This window comes from Nipponia nippon, unplaced genomic scaffold (genome assembly GCF_047370975.1).
Source record: "Nipponia nippon isolate SJK-2023a ecotype South Korea unplaced genomic scaffold, ASM4737097v1 scaffold_4, whole genome shotgun sequence".
NCBI lineage: Eukaryota > Metazoa > Chordata > Aves > Pelecaniformes > Threskiornithidae > Nipponia > Nipponia nippon.
The window spans coordinates 5,382,226-5,396,728 of record NW_028262358.1 but is presented as its reverse complement, the minus strand read 5'-3'; the positions used below and the strand labels follow the sequence as shown (position 1 = coordinate 5,396,728).

The 14,503-nt window shown below is 39.9% G+C and overlaps 1 protein-coding gene across 2 annotated transcripts in view; it reads left to right on the top strand.

Moving 5' to 3' along the window:
* The window catches only part of HAO1 (hydroxyacid oxidase 1), an 89,705-nt gene that overhangs the window by 60,692 nt on the left and 14,510 nt on the right, over nucleotides 1–14,503 (top strand). The window lies entirely within an intron of this gene.

Below are 14,503 nucleotides of genomic sequence, written 5' to 3'. Positions count from 1 at the left end.
CTCAACCCTGTCAAAACTCAGTCTACCTCATAGTAAATTACAACAAAAAGCCATGAAATAAATTGATCTTAAAATCACAAATCAATGCACTTGGGAAAAAATTATGTCAAAGCAGAGATCTTAACTACCAAAGACAGGGCAGATGGGAACCTGTCTTCTATGGACGCTGTGTGTGCTCTCAATTTCGGTCAATTTTATGCATGAGGGTACTCAGGTGCTACCGAAATGTGGTACCATAAAAGAAAGAGATCAAGTAAATAGCATTAACCAGCAGAACCAGGTATTTTACCACCAGTACTTGAGGTGTTGGACAGCACTTTGTCTACAGGTTCAGATTTCTTTCCCGAGTAATGTAGCATGCATCTCAAGGGAATAGATCCAAGCACGAATAGAGTTCTCATCTGAGGTTTCTCCACACTCTAAAGAAAATATTAGCAAGCTAGGGAGGTAATGGGCAATTCCCATCGATCTGCAAGGCAAATCAGGAGGGGCATGTCACACTTGTACAAGCACTGCGTTAGAACTAACAGGAATGTTAAAACATGAGATTGTTTCTGGTGAAATGTACACAGAACAGATAACTCAAAGCAAGAAACCTGGAAGAGATCTGCCCTTTCATACAGCATTGCACTCCATAATTAACTCGCGATGCAGCACAACTCTAGTACTGACCTAAGCAGCATGTGGGCAACTTTTTTCTCCAAAGCCAACAAGTGGTGCCTGGAGTAGTTGATCTAAATTCATGATTTACTGTTCCTTGTTGTTAGGCTACAGCTTCCAGTCTGCCTGGCAGTGTTTTTGGTAAAAGAGGCAGGCTCCAAAATTAAGACTTCTAATGCCTCTAAGTGACAACAGTTATACTGTTTTACCTGTCTGTAGAAAAAAAAAACCAAACAACAACCAACCCCAACTCAGAACTGCTGCTTTTCTAGGCTTCCTTTTCTTAGCTAGGACGTATGAGGAGGGAAACCTTGGTTCTGATGAAATTAGTGGGAATTTTTGTCTTCCAGGGGTCCAAGATTTTACCCAGGCCTCAAGAGCAGGCAAGTCTGAAAGAGAAGGTAAAGTGCCTCCTGTTCAACTGCATAGGCAAACACTGGGCTAAGCTGGGTGATCTGGGCATACTTCAGTATTTCTTCTCCAGCCACTGGAAAGATGAGGGAGCTTCAGGCTGTTTTGGAAAGCGGAGTTCTGACTTAAATGTCAGAAATCAAAAATAAAAAAGTGTGAATGGATGAATGAATGGAATGAAATGATGGACTAGCTCATAAACTTAGTTACTCACCTGGTCTCCTCCGCAATATAAAGTCACCTTCCTCCTTTCAGTGGCAGGTTTTGTTGTCACATGTAGTTAATAGTCTAATTAAACAAACATAGATTTGACATTAAATTTATGCTGACCTCTCTCTCACATTCATGGAATAAGTGAAGAGATACCTATCTGACCTGGCCCTATGACACATGGGACCAATTAGTCAAAGGGTTTGCTTTATAGAACAGTTGTTTAGATAGCAATTCACAAGATTTATGGAGGAGATAAATTAGACTGGACTCCAAACCGCACCATCTCCTTTGCTTGTCTTAAGGTCGAAAGGGGAAAAAAACATTTACTAACGGATAGAGGACTGGATGAGAGCGGAGCTCTCACTCCCACTCTGCCACAGAAGTATTTGTGTGTATAGCTGGTTTAGGCTGCATTTACATATATAGGAATTAGAGAGTTCTGACTGTGCTGCTGAATTTGATGGAAGCATGGGCACTTGGAAAGGTGCTGATTTAATAACTCTTGAACTCTGTAGAGGTTCTCCAAGGGATGATGAAGCAGCTTTGGAAAAAAAACAGTTTATTTCTGTTAGTTTTGGGAGAAGAGAGCTTCAGTGGCAGCAAACATTCTGTAATAGACTGGATTTTTTGTATTGTGTTTCAAAAAAAAGAGAAAAAATCTCTGTTTTGAGCTGTTATTAATTGTCACTGTGCAATTGAAAGGTCAAACCTGATGTTCTTGCTCAAGCAAATCCCTTCGCAAAGCCAATGGAGTTTTGCCTGAGAAAATACTGAATAGAAGCATGCACAAATGTCAGCATTGGGACTAGATTTGAACTGTATTCAGGCACCAGTTAAGAGAGTTCCAGAATAAGCTCTAAATGTAGAAAGAATGTTCTCTTTAAAGGATGCTTTTACATAAGAAATACGGGGTGACATCCTCAATTTACAAACTCTTAGGAAGGAGAAGCAAGTGGCTGTAATTCATGGCTCTGTTCCCTTGGTCCTAGAGGTGCCAGTTATCAAAGTGTTACTAAATAAGTCTAAGGTCAGTCTAAATGCTACTCCAGAAAGTGCCAGCTGGCTGTCCACATCCTGACCCCGTTCTCCACTCCCGAGCAGGTAGTACAAGGCTGACTTCCAATTCAGGCCTGTTCACAATGCCTTTGCATCTATTTTTCTTGAGTGTGCATGAAGGAGCAAGAGTATTTACAGTGTAATTAACAATATATGATGCAGCAACCAGGAAGGTGCTTGAAGAAGCAGGATTTAATTTGTTTAGCAGCTGCATATGCAGCTCTACTGCTTGCCTCTTTCCATCCTGAACTTACGGTCCCACACCAAAACGTGCTGTCTGATCTCTTCTCCTGTGATACTTATTCTGTAACGTTCACAAGAAGACCGTTTTATGTGTGACTACTAAAGCACTGGCTGAAACATTTCTTATTTCTGTGTAAAGTTCCTAATTTGACCTTCACAGATCTAGTGTAAGTTACCAATCATGGGACAGAAAAAGTAATGACTAATTTTTGTAAACAGCTTACACAATGCAGTGTCCTAAATTAAATAATGAAATGTTAACAGCAAACTTCTCTTAAGTTATTTTGGGAGGGAAATGGCAAAGAAGTTCACAAGTCCTTTCAAATAAATCTGAGAATATCTCAAGCTACTCACAAACAAAAGAAAAGAGATGGAGATTTTCCAAGAAATTTATTTTACTGCTCAACTCTATTCCTGTCCAAAAGGTTGGGAAAATGAACAGTCACTTCTTGCTTTTGCAATTTTAATTCCTAAACAGGATGGGATACAGAGTATGAAGTAGATTGTGGGTGTTCCTGCATTGAGTGAAGTCTCCTGGAAGTAGGATCAAATGTTTGCAAGTCTCATATCATTCTGATATCTATGAATGAGACTTTCATGCTGACTATTCATATTGGTATTTTATCTACTTCAGTTATGTTGGAAGGTATGATGGATGGAGGTGAAGGCATATGGAGGGGTTCTTGACTCTTAAAATAATATTAATAGGGCTGGAAAGACTAAACCAGATATCAGCTATCCTTGCGGTAAAGCATGACATAGTCTCTGTATAGAGACTATTTCCATACATGGACTATTTAAAGGGAAAGATAAAGTAGAGTAAATAATTAACAGTCCTTTGCATCAAAAGATGAAAGAAGTTCAGGCTCTATGCTTTATTGAGGACAAGTGCCTTGTTCACAGTGTACAATTTTCTAACAGTCAAAAGATTGTAATTATGGAGTTTTCTCTACTCTGACAGATGAAGGAATAAAAAGAGCCAACAAATAAAAGAAGGAGGATCCATTCAAAGTAGGAATAAGGCTGCATTTTTAACAGTGAGGTTGTTTAACAAGTTTGGAAAAATTTATCCAGGAACATAGTGGATCTCCATCACTGGGAGTCTTTAAATCAAGAATGGATGTCTTTCTGATGACGATGTTTGTTGCTGTAGCAGGAGTTATAGGCTTCGAAATTCGATGGCTTGTGTTATCCAGGAAGCCAGAGTAGATGATTGCATTTGGTCTCTAGTGACCTTCTGGTCCCCGCAAAGCATTCCGCTGGATTGCTACTTGCAGCATGTGTGGAAGAGTACAAGTAACATTTCTCATACCTGGACAATAGATGACAAGTGGTTTCCACTGGAGTTGCAGATCAGGTTTCCTTTAATTTTCCAGGCAGTCCACTAAGAAAAATTGCCAAAGGAAACTGCCAAACGACCTTTTGGTTATTTTAAATTTCATTTTAGCAGCCTTTCCGCTCCTTCCACTTGTCCTCCTGTACAAACTCAGTGTAGAGGCAAACAATGTGTAGAAGTGGTGTACTGGTCCAAATATGAAAACACTGGCACTGAATAACTGTGTTTGCATTGGGCATCCTTTAAATGACATTAATAAAAAGTCGACTGAATTTCTCTGAGTACTCTGAAATGAGTTTTGAAAGAAAACAGCTTTCAGCAATTTTTAAAAAAATATATTTCATTTGCAAATGGCATATATTGACTGAGGTTGGCCATAATATTTATGAATAACCATAGAAACATGATGAACAGGATCTACACAGTTACTTCCAAACTTCATTGCCAGAATCAGTATATTCGTATAACACTCCTAATCTGATATACCAGGTAATGGCAAATATTACATACACGAAAGAGAAGAAACAAACAGAGGCATTCCTTAGTGGTGTTCTTCTGCAAATAGACCAACATTATGCACACACTTGGAGCAGACCATAGCCAATTAATTAAACCACAGAATATCTGCAAATATTTACTTGATGGCTGTGGTTTGAAAAAGCTATAACAGTACATAAAATAGATTTGCTTTACATTTCAACAGACTTGTTGGCGAGAGTAAATGATAGAAAAAAAGAGGAAAAAAACTAAAATGAAAACAAATAGATTATGTTTCCAAAATCCTACCAAACATGTGATCCACTGAAATTATCAGACTGTTAACTGCTTGTAAATCTGCCTGGACTGGGGTTGTGAAATTATTTTTAGTACGACAGCAGAAACCTTTCTAATGCTACCATTGTGGCACCGTGTCAGCTGAGTAAGAGGCAGCAAGAGTGGCATAAGAGTCTGCTGGGCAACTTGAGAACAAGGCAGTTTAGCAATACAAATTTTTCTTTCCAAATAGAGGAAGAAGTATACTCATGTAATTGTATTTATAGCCTGTGAACTTCTGAAATGCTAGGGAGAGTACATCTGAGGATAAAGCTGTGGCTTTACGTAGTCCAACTAGCAACTATGTAATTTTTTAAGAAGAGCATCAAGAATTCTTGCTCAGCTGCTTAATAGAGTGGGTTAGAGCTCTATTGTCCTTAGTGGAAGTGGTACCTTCCCAGCACAACAGTTTTGCATCCATTATTGGCAACCTCAGCATCTGCCCCCCCCCCCCCCCCCCATCTTATGCTTCCATCAGTTGGTAAACCTGGTTTAAAATGAAAGAGCTTCAAATAAATGTCTTGCAGTTATTTTTATGTCCTGTCTGGTGTGAGAGTTTGGTATTGGTAGGGAATAAGGTTTTTGTGGTCTCCGAAGCATGCTTTCTCCTGTAGGACCTTGTGCACAGCCCACGCATCAGGCTGGGGTATGGTGGCAGCAAGGAGGACTTTCTCTTTGGAGGAGGAAGAAGGCAGAGGAAGATGCCGTTATGAAGGTGTTCTGGAGATTAGGAGAACTCGACTGCTCTCAGCTGTCTTTTGTATTTTCAGTTCCCATTGTGCTATAAATTGTATGAACTACTCCACTGTTGCCAATGAGTTGTACAGACAGATACTGGGTACACATTAGGATTTTAGCAGGTTTTTTTATGGCACTGAGGAAAAAAAATGGTAGACTGCAGAAGTTCAGCAGAGCATTTCTGCTGACATCCTTAGCTGTGGAAGAGTTAACGATGTTGACACAGACTGTCATCTTCTGGTTTCAGTTTTACTCCACTAGGATGACAGACAGGAGTTCACGTCCCTCAGACATATTGTTTCAAGCTATCTACAGACTAGAAAAGATAACAGTGCATCAGCTTACATTTTTATGGTTTTGCTTGCAGTCACAGAAAAGGAAAATTGAATTTTTGAGTGTTGATTTCAGTGGGAGCAGAAATGCAGACACTTCTGAAAATCTTGTCTGCAATTTATTTTAAAAATGAAACTTCAGGTTTTTAATCTCAGTTCTGTGAAAAATGTCAAAGATGGAAAGAAGTATTAGGCCCTGCATGTGTGCAGAAATAGATGTGACAGTTCTACCTGATTAATTCTGAAGAAAACCAGCATAGCTTTATGCAAATGAAATTGCTCAGAAGTATATGAAGGCTGAAAAATTAAACTAAGGGAGGTGAAAACTGGCTTTTGAACATCAAACTAAAAAGAACTTCTTGCTTAACTTTGTAAATCATAACAATTCCATTTCTCCAGGCTACTCAAACAAATTGAGCTGCTTCTTCCAGGTCAATGGAAATATATTATACGGTGCTGTTGCAAAGTAAAACGGCTTCAGCGACTTATGGACAGAGGAAAGGTTCCCAGGCTTTCTGTTCCCAATCCAGTTTAATTTCAAGTCTCATGCTCAGTTTCACTTTCAGAGTGCCCTAAGAGAAAGTGTAATTTAGACTGGAGCTGCATTCACAAATTAATGGTGCTGACTGTAATCCCTCAAAATGATGGATATACTGGAATTTTCCCCCCTTTACAGGAGCAATCACATTGCTCAATGTCACATAAGGAAAAGAAACAAACATGCAGAAACAGCAACTGGCCTTCAAATCTTTGAAGATACATTTGTGTTTCCAAAGCTGAAGTAATTTTCCTGCCAGAAATCATTGTGACCTGAAGTTAGAACTCCTGTATCTGTGCCCTTTGTACTGTGTTGACCTTGTTAAAGATACAATTCTATGTATTATAGGAAAAAATGGGAATTGTGGGGGAAGCAGAGAGATCATCAAGCAGGCTAGGGTTTGCCTCTTGAGGTAAAGTAAAAGCTTAGACACAAAGCCTAGCTTCTGTTGTCTATCTGTTGTGTTCTGCATATTGCGAGTTATCAGCAAATGTTTGAATGCAAGTATTTATTGGTTTTGACTGATTTTGCAGTATTGTATCTGCTTTTGCTTCATTCCACATGTTTTTTTTTTACTGCTGTTGCTTTGCCACATGTTCACACCTGTTCTGTGCACACAAGGAGGTCCTTGCTGAAAGGCGATAGCCTCAAAATGTTGTTCTTCAAGGACCTTTGAATGTGAGAAAATAATGTTTTTGCCTGAAACTGGTGGGTGGAAGGATGGTACAGAGCCATTTTGATCTCTTCCTCCAGTAGTACAAACACTAGTAACAAGAAAGGCCTAAGAGGGATCTACTTTTCACAGACTTTACTGGGAAGGTTATTTCACTTAGATTAATCGAACTACAGACCCGAACTCTGCATCTCTGAGAAACTATCCACATCCTCTGTTGGAGCTACATGGGGAAGGTAATTCTATCACTTTGAGACTATCGGATGGGCACAGTCCTCACACCTGAAGCTCACCATCAAAAACAACAAAGATCAGAAACCCCTAGAAACATTGAAAATAACAGCTGAGCAGCATGTCTCTCCTGGCTAATAAAAGCAGCTGGAAACATCTGTGTGTGCTGCTAATGAAACTACCCAGTGTCTCCTTCAAAGAAGGTGCACATCAAACTCATGGATAAATATAAGGGTTTAGCCACTCAGACAATCAGCACTCAACCCTGAGGGACTAAGAATCATTAAGTCTTTGCAACACAAGGCATAACTCAGCATTCACTGGATGCAGGTTGTACTCAGAACTAGCTGTTAAGAGTCTCCACTGGGTTATTTCTCTTCCAGATGACAGTTATCCATTCAGCGTTAATGGAAGCAGCATGCATAGAGGTCATTTTATGTCACTATACAGTATCTTATGGCCACAGATAGAGCTGAAACCTCTGTGCTTACGTTACTGGACTTCGCTGCAGCTTTGTTGAAATGAAGTACAAGGTATTACTATTATGATATAGTAGGGGCAGTATCCCCAAGAATGCAGACAAGAATATTAACTGGAATAATGTTAGTAGCTTCTCATGCCCCTTTAGTGCTGGTGTATCTAGTTTGAGGCATACCCCATTATACTAAGGTATTGCAGTGTTGGATGGAGGTCTGGCGTTGTCCGTATATTGCCCTCGTATGTGACTGCCATGACGTGGAGGGGGCAGAAGGAATGAAATAATCAGGTGATTCTCCTGGGCAGTAGCAGGCATTGGGTCTTGTCAATATTTGTGTTCTCTGCTCTTCTCAGGTGCCCCCCTCCAGAAATCTTTCCTTACCAGTCAGTAGGTTTGTTCCCTTTAAACAGGCAGGGAATAATACCAGGAAAAAACATAATGAAAGGAAGGCTACTTCTTTGTTGGTGTTTTGGGGAACATTTTTGTGCGAAGACTTTTAACGTTTGTTTTTGCAGAAAGATACTTGCCTTAAAACACAGACAATTGACAAACAAGCTGGAGTAGGTTACTGGATTTTATCAAGCCTGTTTGGTGATGCATTGGCATTTGGTGTCATGACTCCATTAATCGAAAACATTTTGGAGGAAATTCTTCCTGGTTCATTCATCCACAAATAATTTACACTGGGAGCAGTGGGTCTAAACCTCTTTGGCAGACTGAAATCAAGGAGCATGATGAACAGCTAGCCTGGCTCCTGAGTGACCAGACACCCACTGCTTACCAGGGGTCTCTTTTTTTTTTTCCAGGCATGCAGTTAGTCTGTTGTGCCTGGAGGGAGCTCACAGTAGATATTTGTGAATGATAAAATAAAAAGAGGCTGAGGGCCCAGGGACTCAACAGATGATCGTAGGTGAAAGAAAGCGCAGTTGTTAACCTTCCTGTGCCTGATATGTGGTTTGTCAATTAGGCAGCAGAAGCTGAGTTGGTTGTATATTGACCTACAAGCATTAAACAACTGGCTGGGAGCCATATCCTGTGAAGACTGTACTGTCCTTTTGATTTGAAAAGCAGCACTACAGTTGTGGTTCCGCTTAGGGTTTTTGAAACACAGACTTTAATAAAAAAAAAAGAGAGAAAGAAAAGTATCTTTCACCAGGTGCACTTTGATTATTTATATGGAAAAAATAAAAAGGATTTTGCACAGAAGTATCCATAGTTTTCCAAGGGTTATTAACATGCATAGCCATGCCTGGCTTGACTGTGCAGTATGCTCCTAGAGAGAATGACAAAGCTGGAAAAATGAAGTCAAGGAAATATGAGCTGATTTATTTTTTATGCGTAACAAGCTAAACCTTGATCCAGTGCATCTGTGGAGCAAGAGAATATTTATTCAGTTCCACCATCAAAAACACTGAAACACATGAGGTGAGTGTGAATTGTCTCAGCTGAACTCTTGTATTCTCCAGATATAATTAAACACTGGCCCAATTTTTAATGTGGGCTACTTAATTGGATGTCAGAAATTCCACATTTGGAGTTTCAGTTTGACCTTTAGTTACATAAAAGAAGCATTTAAGAGTCTCCAGTGAGTGTCAGTATGCAGATGCCTTATTTGAAAACTGTGCTCCTTTACTGTGATGCATTCCAGGAGGAGAAAGCCCTGATCCTGCAAACAGTCTGAAGCAGGCTTCAGCTTGCTGCCACTGACACCAGCTTGCTGGAATCCACTCATTCGAGGGAATGGTGCGCTAGTAAAGACAAGCATATGTGGAAGCGGTTGCAGGGTTCAGGTCTAAATTAGCATGAGATTTTTCTCCCGTCTAAATACACTATAAATTTGAGAATATACTTTAGTTTCAAGCTGGAGATTCAAAAGTGAAAGTGGTCAGATAACCATCTTTCTCAAATGCCAGAGGATTTGTAGGAAAAAACCCAAATCAATTGCAGTGAGGCTTTCAGTAAGTGGTAGAGCTTGTTAAAGCTGGTGTGACCAGGTGAAAATGGGACTTTGATATACACACAGGGTCATTTTTAATCCAGCCAGCCTGGAGGAGATAAATAGCACTGAAACCTGGCAAGATCAACCTGTAGCTCACACCATCCACCTAGGAAAGAAGCAAGGGATGTAGACAGGTATTCTTGCTTGTAGCTATTGGAGAAGTCAGTAATCCCTAGTGAACTGTTCTGAAGGAACACTTCTGGAACAAGGACGTCTTAAAGCATCTGAAGCTGTTTGCTCAACAAAGCTTCATCTGTGCCCCAAGACCTGGAGAGACTCTTTGCAGCTCCTGCTGTCTCAAGCTTGACCCCTATCAGTCCATGGCACAGCAGAGTTAAAGCTAAGTGAAGCAGACTATCTGCATGCTGCGAACACTGCTGCCGTAGATAGGCTCGTATAGGCTGTGGCTCACATCAGCTACCTTTGCACACAGCCTGTGATTCCCTTTCCATAGTTTAAAAAATAGCCTTATTACACTACTAGAAAATTAACTCATAAAGGGAAATGGTTTGCTGACTAGTTTTTAAATGCTGTGAGTTTCTTACAAAGTTTAGGAATGATGTGAGAATCTCCAGACTTAGCTTTGGTTTCTAATGTTACTTGGATCTGCATGTACAGGTCCCCATTTACTATGACGTTCTGCTGAAACGTGCAAACTGATGTTCTTGTTCCCATATTGATTTATTTGGTCAATTAAATTAATGTAAAAAAAAAAACAAAGTAGCTTTAAGGGTAAAAATGTCATCAGTAAAAAGCATTGCTCACTGAAGTGTGTTCCTCGCTTGCCAACTACTACTGGACAGGAATGAACAGGCAAGGTCATTAGTTTGGTACTTTCTGGAGAAGGATGCAATATACTTCATGCAAACTGCAAAATCCAGGGGGATGCCAGGCTACCAGCGTAGAGTTACTTTGTTTGCTGAGCCACAGGAGATGTTAAAAATCTGTAGATAACTTCTCTACTTTAAACAAGTGTTCTTACTGTGTATGGCTTGCAATTCACACAGGGCAGATGTCCCTGAGAAAACAAAACTAGATGAAAACTGGACTGTCAGCACCGAATGTGCTCCTCTAACTTAAATTACATCCACAGTACTCGCTAGGGCAACTATATATAAGACAGTTTGCATTGGCTGGTCTAAGTGTATAAAGTAGTCGAGCAAACAGGGAATTCCCCAGGAGAATTATGTTTGTCTTTAGAAGTGATTCTTTTTCTCATTGTATTTATTTAAAAAAAGAAAAGTTTCACAGATAAAGAAATGGAAGTTCTTTCCAGGCAGAAAAAATATTGCATAATAAATAATATGTGGATTGGGTAATTCTAGTGATTTGGATTGTAACTTATGGAATATACAGGGGAGTGATCTACAATCTTGTTATTTCTAGTGGTTCTTAAATCACAAATCGATCCTTGCAATATTATGACCAAGGCTTTAAAAGTAAAGACCATTATAAACTAAAATATTTCTAAGCAAAAATAACTTAGGGTTCATGTTTCCATCTTTTTCTCTGTAATTCTGTGGACTAGAAGCTAAAAGAAAAGGAACACTTAAATTCTCAAGATTCCAGGAGCTGGGTCTTTCTTTTATTTTTTCTTTTTTGAAAAAGCCCACCCAGTATCAGAATAAGTAGCAAAAATCATGAATGTGGCGATTCTCTTGTCACACTGAATTTCCTGCACTTTTTTCTTTAAACAGATGATGGCCCTGGTGAGAGGGTGAGACTGTGTACAAATGTTTGTGGTTCAGAGCCCAGTTTTCCAAAGAGAAGTCCAGAATACACAATACGTCACCTGTTTGTACTCCAGCTCCATGAGGCAACTAAGACAGAATTATACAGCGTTTCCAGATCAGCTCTCCCATGGGGCTTTAAAGCTGAGTTTTGGTCTCCGCAACACACAAAAATGTTTCCCCGCATGAATTCAAATATTACTTCTTGGCTGTACAGCGTGCTACAGACTTTATCCACTGTGTTACACTTTTATACTGTTTTAACCATTCCCAAACTAAGGTGGGGAGCATGGGTTTGCCAGCGTAGTATTAGTCTGCCTTTGGCTAAGGAAGTATTTGTGTTTCTTGCTATTACTGCTAAGCAGATTATTCACTGTTTATGTGAAGAATATTTATAATGTCTTGTAGTATACCTAATGAGAGACAGAGGGGATTTTGCCAAGTGGGGTTCCTCTACCTCCAATTTGATCCACTTTTATGACTGACTTTGGGAGCAGCAGAAATCAGACCAGTGTGAATATTTTTATTTGATGTTATGTGAGTTTAGAGCCCAAGTGAATACCTGGGCATGGCAAAAGAAGGATTGCTATTGTCTTCTGTAGCATTGGAGGATATCCAGTGAATAGTACCAACAGAGATTTGACTAAAGTTAGGACTGATGCTGGCATGTAGCTCTTCCTCTGTGCCCTTCTCCTAGAACTTACTTCCAGTCTGTGAAAGGAAAACTTACTCTGTGAGAATGTACAAGTTTATGATGGTACACAGATTCTCTGTGCTGATATCAGCACATATCATGTAGTTCCATTGATTATTATTACATTTTTAGTTTTTACAACTATTTCTAGTTCCTTAGTTGTAAAAGGTCTTTGGCCAGGTGGCTTTAAGCTCTCAAGTGATATTTATATTAGGGACAAGCTGTGGTCATATTTTCAGACACATTGTGGTCATATTTTCAGTCAGGAATTAGGGCAAGAATAAGACCATTCTTCTCCCCTCTTGAGTTAAAAATGTTGGATAGAGGCATCTTTCTGGTGTCCTTTCATGTTTGTTCATTTTGGTGTGGACAATGGACGGTGTCAGTCATGCTGCCGTGTCAGTAGAGCAGAAAGACTAGACAAGGAGGAGAACTGATGTGCATGCTTAGACTCAAGGGGAGTACATACAGTGCAAATAAATGGAGAAGGCAGGCTACTCGGAGCCACTGAGTGTTCCCTTTGTACATCAGATTGTGATTTTTGGCTTTTGAAGGCAAGTAGGTGGGCAAAATAGAGCAAAGGAGAGGTTTTTCACTAGCCAGCTCCAAGCTCGCCTTTGCCAAGAAAATAAGTGCAAACGGAAACCCAATCATATACAACTGCACGTTGAATTTCAAGGGATGGAAATGTTGTGTGAGAGTCAGAGTCCATGTTTGCTTTCTTGGTGTGTTTTTTCCTGCTCTCTTGAAGAGGAAAATGGAATTTAGAGTGGGGAAAAGAAGGAAAAGAGAGCTGGCAGAACTGATAAAGCAAACCATATATTGACACTACCTGATAATAGTATGCATTTAACTGCCAACAAAGGGAACGCTAAATAAATATAGAGCTTTTACCAAGTGCTGCTGGCTAGATTTATTTTGGTTTTGCAATTTTGTTTTCCCCTCAGTGTTTTTGCTAATTATAAGCTGCGGCACCAAGAATATTTAATTTTGTTGAAAGGATGTGTGGTTTTTTGGGTGGTGGGAGTGAAGTAGCCAGGCATACTACAGAGGTGAAGTGTCCTAAAGTAAAGGTTTTAAAGCAGTCCCTGTCCATCTAAGCAAGCACCTTGTGGTATTGGGACTTTATATATAGCTTTACCACTGAGGCCAACTTTAGGGTGTTCTCTGCACATACCCTTATAGTTTCAGTGATAAAACTCCACGGTTCAGCAAGGTGGATTCAGTTATGCCAGGATAAATGTCCTTATTCCAGTTTTATTTGTTTTGCTGATATATCTTTACTGGTTTTAAAACCTAAATGCAGAATGCTGTTATAAAAAAGTAGTGACCCTTGTATAAAAGCTGTGGAGTCTGGACCTGCGTGAATATCTCTGTTGAATATCCTTGTTCCTATTGTTCTACTACACTGTGGTCTCATCTATCTGCTTCTGGAGGCATCTGCTGTAACCCAGAGGAGTTTACTGGTGTAAATGGGGGGCATCAGCTTTTCTGTCAGCCTCTCTGGGAACTTCAAATATTTGTCAGAGCAGAAAGTGAAGGAGAAAGCCAGGACATTAGTGAGTTTTTAGCAGATGTTTAAGCCATATGGAGCTCTAGGCAGCTGATCTGCTTTCACATCATTTATACAATTTTCAAGGCTAAGGCTGAGACTGACACTGGATGCTCTGGGAACCTGAACTGGCCTTTTTCTCCCTACCTCCACCTGGGATACCAGTTGGGAGTCTTCCTGAAAGGATTGCCCATAGCAAAATAAGTCAGTCTTAATTCACTTGGCTCATTCCACTGCAGCCAGTCGAATCACTCTGAAAAGACAACTTGAAACTAGTTACATGGGTACAGACTTCTTGTAAAGTGCTGAGAGACAACGCCCAGAATCTTATACCTTTTTTTTTTTTTTTTTAACCTGGAAACCCCTCCAAAGACTTAATTTCAGAGACAAACTTATTCTATCGATGCTTAAAAAAATTAAAATCTATTTATGACTCCTTGGAGCATGCACAGAGCTTATCTATTGACAGGAACCAAGACAAAGTTCTCAATCCGATTATTTTAATTCCTGTTTTATTTGTGGGGAGGTGGCTGCAAAGAAGTAACATGGCTTCCCCAGTGAAGATGTGTGCTTTGGCATTGCCTTCGGGAGTCCCATTAGGTGCTCAAACTAAAGGTTCTGGTGTCTTACTAGGAACAGCTGTTCTTAGTAAACTCATTCATTCAAGATGCAAATGATAAGCCTTTAATCTCATCTGTTGATCAGTGACAAGTCAGCACGTTCATTGAAGGTATTACCAGCTGAGGTGAAATGTGTGTTTGCTGCTGCTAACCAAGTCAAAACAAAATGGAGAGTTTTTCTTTATT